Raw genomic sequence first — 5,770 nt, 5'->3', positions numbered from 1 at the left:
TGAAGACATGACATTGAGCACTCGCAATCACGTGACAGCAGAAAGCTACATAATGTAAAAGCCTGAGTCTCTGCACACAGGGGGACGACACACAACACACGATTCAAAGTCGACGACTTAATTAACACATAATCAAACACTTCAATCAACGCGTAATCAACACATAATCAAACACACCAATCAACACATAATGAAAGTAGACGACAACACACGTCTTGTTTGGGTCGTCTGTTGTGTACCGTCCCTGTGTGTGCCCAGACTCAGGCTTTTACATGCTGAAGTTCATCCACCAGCTATCCCGCAAATACGCTATTTTGTTAGCAAAAAGCTACGATGTTTTTCGCGTCTTCCGCTGTAGCGTTCTGCGGAATGTCGCTCGTGTGAATACAAGGTAACTGTCACAAAAAGGCGTACGCCCCGTGCTTTCTACAAATATAATGTGACATTGTGCTGTGGAGGGAGCGCCGTCTACTAGCAGCATTACAACGGCTTTCCAGTTCGCATCTATCCAGTCTGCTCATAGGGGTGCCCTCCGATGTATTGCTCCATAGACGAAAGCGTGCTGAGCGAACGCAATTCTGGACAGGTCCTGGTCACACGTCACAGCGAACGTCAACGCACATGTGACCTTAAAAGATAGCCGCGCCCGTTATCGGCAGCCAAACCGTTTGTAAATAAAGGCGTTTGCTGTTTCTGTGCGCTGTTTTGGACGTCCTTCCAACACGGTATAATCTTGCAGTAAAACGCGCCGTTTTGTACATGAGACCTCTTACTGTTGACCACTTCCAAGGATATGACGACGACCCCCCTTAAGACGCACTGAGCGGATGCGATGTGCTTAAGCTAGGGAGATGTGGGTTACCATGTCGCATAAGAAGCTCCGTACAGTTTACGCTGCCAAAATACGTTCATCTTAGTAACGAGCATTTATTCCGGACGACCGCTTGGCCGTAGTAGAAACAAAGCTGTTCGCCGGGAGCAAAGCGCGCGATACCCAAATCACGGCGTAGGCACCAGACGAGCCCCTCGTCTTCCTCGGCGCACTACAGTACCCCCCCCCCCCCCCTTAGAAAGTGAGCGCGGAGCGGTCAGGGGGCGGTAGAGATGCGTCTGACACAAGTCCTGGGACCATTGGACACGACGTCGGGACAATGACGGTAGGATTGGCGCGTCGGGAGCTGATTGTGCTTGTACAAATCCGGATATGGGAGACGGGTCCGGCGGCGAAGGTGAATCAAGGTGGGCCGGCTTGAGTCGGTCAAGGGACACAGTTTCGTCCCGGCCGTGCAGGCGAAGCTTGTAGTATTTTGGCTGACCGTCACGAACGAGATAAGGACCGTCGTAGGACTGTTGCAAAGGTTTTCGGGGGACGTCATGACGTACGAAGATATCAGTTGAGGTAGAGAGGACGGGATCCACGAAGACTGAACGAGAATGTGACAAGCGGGGTGCAGGAGGTCTCAGGGCACGGCAAAACTCACTCAGGAGCACGGCGAAGGTCACCGAGTCGGGAACGGGGTCAGTGGGATTGGTAGGCTCGAAGAATTCGCCTGGTACGCGTAAGGGCGTACCATAAACAAGCTCCGCCGTAGAACAACCGCAGTCGATCTTGAGCGCCGTTCGGAGACCGAGGAGAACGAGTGGAAAGTCATCGGTCCAACGCGTCGGGTCTTCCGTGGCACGTAGTGCAACCTTGAGCTGACGATGTAGTCGCTTCACCACTCCATTGGCGAAAGGGTGGCACGCGGTAGTGTAGAAAGGCCGGGAACCAAGGAAGCTACACAGTCGTTGAAAAGCTTGGTATGTGAATTGTCGCCCCCGGTCAGTCGTGATAGCAGCTGGAGCCTCGAACCTGGCAACCCGGGTCGAGAAGAATGTCTTGCACACTGTATCGGCGGTGATGTCCGTGATGGGAGCCACCTCGGCCCAGCGAGTGAAGCGATCAACACAGGTGAAGAGGTAGGAGCGACCGGATGAAGGCGGTACACTCTTAAATTTATAACACCCTTTAGGGTGTAATCCGGGTGTAACTGGGGTGTAAACTAATTTTTACTCCCAAATTACACCAGCTCGAAGAAACATGCTGGGATGAGGGGTGTTAAATGGGTGTAGTAATAACGTAACACCTTATTTACAACGTCCACTGAGCTCGGGTGTAAAAGAGGCGTAAAATGGGTGTACCGGGCATGGAGCTTTTACATGAACTGTATTTCTGTTGAAAGCACAATGATATGCTTCATGTTACCTACAGATGCATACAATAGGGCACTTCAGCAGAAATGTTTAGTCTATACTCTAAATCCTGTGACGAACATGTGCCGGTTAAAAAAGTTCCCTCAGAAAGTACAGCCGGTACACAGCCGTATCCGTCTGGAAGCAGCCGTAGCAGCTATCAAATAGCAAGCTCAACGATCCCTATCGACAAATATGTGTGCCCCGCTGAATAATATGTGTGCCTCCTGAGCCGTATACTCGTGTGCTTGTCGAATAATCCGTGTGCCGGCTGAATATGTGTGCCTTCGCTGGAGCGTACTACGTTGTTCCGCGCTCCGCCCGTGAGGAGTGACGTGGCACCGCGTATTCTACCGCAGTGCATTCGTCGCTGCGTTCGTGCCTGTGCGCTGCAACCTCGCCTTTGAAAGGACGACAACCTTGCTTTCTAATTACAAGTTTAATGTCTGCTTAAGGTAAGTCAACTTGGCTGTGATGCAACGTACGACGCCTGCGTTTTACTTGTGTTTAACAATCGTTCTGTTGCAGACGATGGACACATTGCAAATGGCGGCAGGAGTGGATCGGCTACATCGGTGAAGCGACGATTTATATTACAAGAGAGGCTAATTGTATTCTTTCGTTACAGGTGAACGTGGGACTGTATCGACTGCAAGGACGTGAGTTACAAAAAGCTGTAATATTCTAGCATTAACGTTTGAACAATACCAGCGTGATGTTCACTTCGGTTTCTTTATAGGTAGTGTCCTGTCTCAACGGTCACGCATATGCGTGCAAAACTGCAGCTGCTTCTCACATCGAAGAGGGATCTGGTGCCACATGCTCGGACAATTATTCGTCGGCCATTTCGTTTGGGGAACTGTCGTGTTCGTCACTAAGGATGGCCTTGGTTGAGCTTTGCAGTGCCAGCCTGGTGCATCGGAGGGGTTGTGTCCATGCAACGTGTGCTTCATATGTGTGTGTTGGGATTTGTGAACCGTGTATGCTTTCCATTCAGCCAACGATGATGTACTGGATGAAATTTAAAGGTATGTGCACGCCAATAAAATTTGGTGTTTCAAGTTCAATGTCCTTGGTGGATTTTTTCCCCTATTTTCTTCTTCTTTTTTCTTTTTTCCCCGAAGCCTGGAGATCATTTTCTGTTAGAGAACTTGAAAGGCATAATGTGTCTCGCGTATTAGTTGGTACAAGTATTCCTTCATTACGGCCGGTGCACTGTGGCTCCCGACGTCAGCAGCGATGTCGTACCAGTTGTCTCAGGGGGCACAGGGCACCTACAGCTTTCGCAGGCTTCCTCTTGAAGTCATCTGGTGCACTTTTTGTGAAATGTACCAGTTGATCAGGCGGCACCTATCCGTCAATGGGTTTAGAATGTACATTGTACCTATTTGAGACGTACTTGTCTGAAGTTTGGGTTTCGGGCTTTCACAGCATTCTGCAGCTTCTGTGAAGAGTCGTTGCAAGCAGTAACCAGCAGGCAGGTCGGGAAAAATCTGCTGTGCCAGTTTATTACTCACTGCCTGCAGCATGCCGCAGCAAGCAGCGAAACCATGAAACCCAAATGACAGACAGTATGTCTCCAGCAGTACATGTCCAGCTCAATATGACTTTTTTTTTCAGAGCATTCAAGAAAACCTGTGAAGCGAAAAAGCCGCTGTTCCTTGCTCGCTCTTTCGCTGCTCCTTGAGGGCACATTAAGCTTTGGCACACTTTGATATACTGAATTATGTATGAGTATTATAATTATGTATACTCCTCATTTATTGGACTGCGTACATGTACATAGATTCACAGTTTCTGGCTGCTGGCATTTGTGAGAACTATAGCATCTATCTCTCAAGTAGCACATGTATTACTTGACAACACCTTTTTGAAGGGTGTAATATTACCAGGGGTGTTAAATTACACCCTAAAGGGAGTGAGTTATAGCACTTTTGGATTACACCCTAAAGGGTGTTTTTGAAGTATCAAATTACACCCTTTTTTGAGGTTGTAGTCGGTTGAAAAGGGTGTTATATTACACCCTAAAGGGAGTGAGTTATCGCACTTTGGGATTACACCCTTATTACACCCTAAAGGGTGTAAAAAAATTAAGAGTGTAGAGGGCTGACGATGTCGAGGTGAACGTGCCGGAAACGGGCATCAGGGGTGGGATAGCTCTGACCGTGTCCCTATGCACCTTGAACTTCTGGCACGCCACACAGCAACGCGATCACCGACAGACATCTGCGTTCAGCTCGGGGCAAATGAAGCGTTGCATGCCGAGGTGTTGGGTTGCGCGGACGTCACGATGTGCCATGGCATGTAGAATGCGGAAGACAGAACGCCGAAACGGCTCGGCGACTTAGGACCTCGGCGACCGAGTGAAGGTGTCAAAACGAGGGGGTGCGGAGTCATAGGGAGCGATACCAGCTGAGAACGTAAGGTGGGATAGTGTGGACGAGGTGGTGTTCCTCTACATGAGTTCCGACCGGCGATGATGGTATGCCACGGAGGGGCGATGCCGGTGGCGTATCTCCATGACCGCGGTGGTGCTTCAGGCGCGCGGCCATTGTTGTCGTTGTCCACTGCCCGATACAATATCTCCGCTTTATGCCGACGGGTATATGTCGACACGCGCTAAAACGACATGTAAACAAAGTCATCTGACCTCAAAATGACGTTTTGTTTGACGTAAAACCAGGACAAGATGGCGGTTTTGCAAAACGCACCCGCTTGAGGGTAGTTATAAAAATGGCGGGTTTGTGTCACTCCTGTGAGTCTGCTTTGCAAAATGTACGAACCCCCTTTTGGTGTCAGGAAGTGACCTTGTGGGCCAGCAATGCTGCTAGACGAGAGCCGGATTGCTCGCGCATCATTGTGCATCGTTACTTCTAATTCTCGAAATTTACTGTAGAATGTTTTAACATTGTACAGCTTCAACATCACCTAGATTGACACGTGTATTTTAATTCTATAAATTTTGTGTGACTCACTACTCACTATTTAGTCCAGGGTTGAACTGTGCTCTGGAAAATCACTAGTCCTTCGCAAAACTCTGCTCACTGGCATTATATTTTTTGCAGGATTTTCCCCCTGTGAAGCACAACATTAGAACCGAAACCCGACCCATCGTGCAAGACCTCCTAATAGTGAAAAGCTGATGACGCCAGAAGAGGGTCTTTTTAGGAACGCGCCGCGTGGCATACCAATGGCAAGACGTGCACAGGTCGTCAAAGGAGGGAATTCCATTTGGAGAAACGGCAAGTAACCAAATCGTAAAGTTTATTTCGACGTCTTTGGAAAGCCGTATTTTGCTAGCCGTAATTCGCTTCAAATATTTTGTTCACACCAAGCACTTTTCTAATGGAGCATGTCGAACTGTTCACGTGCAAATGAGATGTACGCCCCAGGTGTATCAGCCTGGTACAATAGCGGGCGAACACCTTCAGTGACATCATCAGATTTAGAACGAATGTTAGAAAAGAAAAAAAAAACGAAAGAAAGAACGGTTAACGCATTCCCATTCCCCCATTCCCTATTCTGCGGGAAAACAAGG

The 5,770-nt window shown here is 48.8% G+C and overlaps 1 long non-coding RNA gene across 2 annotated transcripts; it reads left to right on the top strand.

Moving 5' to 3' along the window:
- The first annotated feature begins 2,599 nt into the window (after positions 1-2,599).
- Positions 2,600-5,460, top strand: LOC135387428 (uncharacterized). 2 transcript variants are annotated; one of them, XR_010421104.1, is made up of 4 exons: positions 2,600-2,687; positions 2,761-2,891; positions 2,972-3,260; positions 5,298-5,460. It is a non-coding gene; the product is annotated as an uncharacterized LOC135387428 (long non-coding RNA). The 2 variants fall into 2 exon arrangements; XR_010421105.1 differs by lacking the exon at positions 5,298-5,460 and having other exon boundaries at positions 2,972-3,299.
- Positions 5,461-5,770: the final 310 nt, after the last annotated feature.

Source organism: Ornithodoros turicata, chromosome 3 (assembly GCF_037126465.1).
Source record: "Ornithodoros turicata isolate Travis chromosome 3, ASM3712646v1, whole genome shotgun sequence".
In the NCBI taxonomy this organism is placed as follows: domain Eukaryota; kingdom Metazoa; phylum Arthropoda; class Arachnida; order Ixodida; family Argasidae; genus Ornithodoros; species Ornithodoros turicata.
This window is presented reverse-complemented; position numbering and strand designations above follow the sequence as displayed.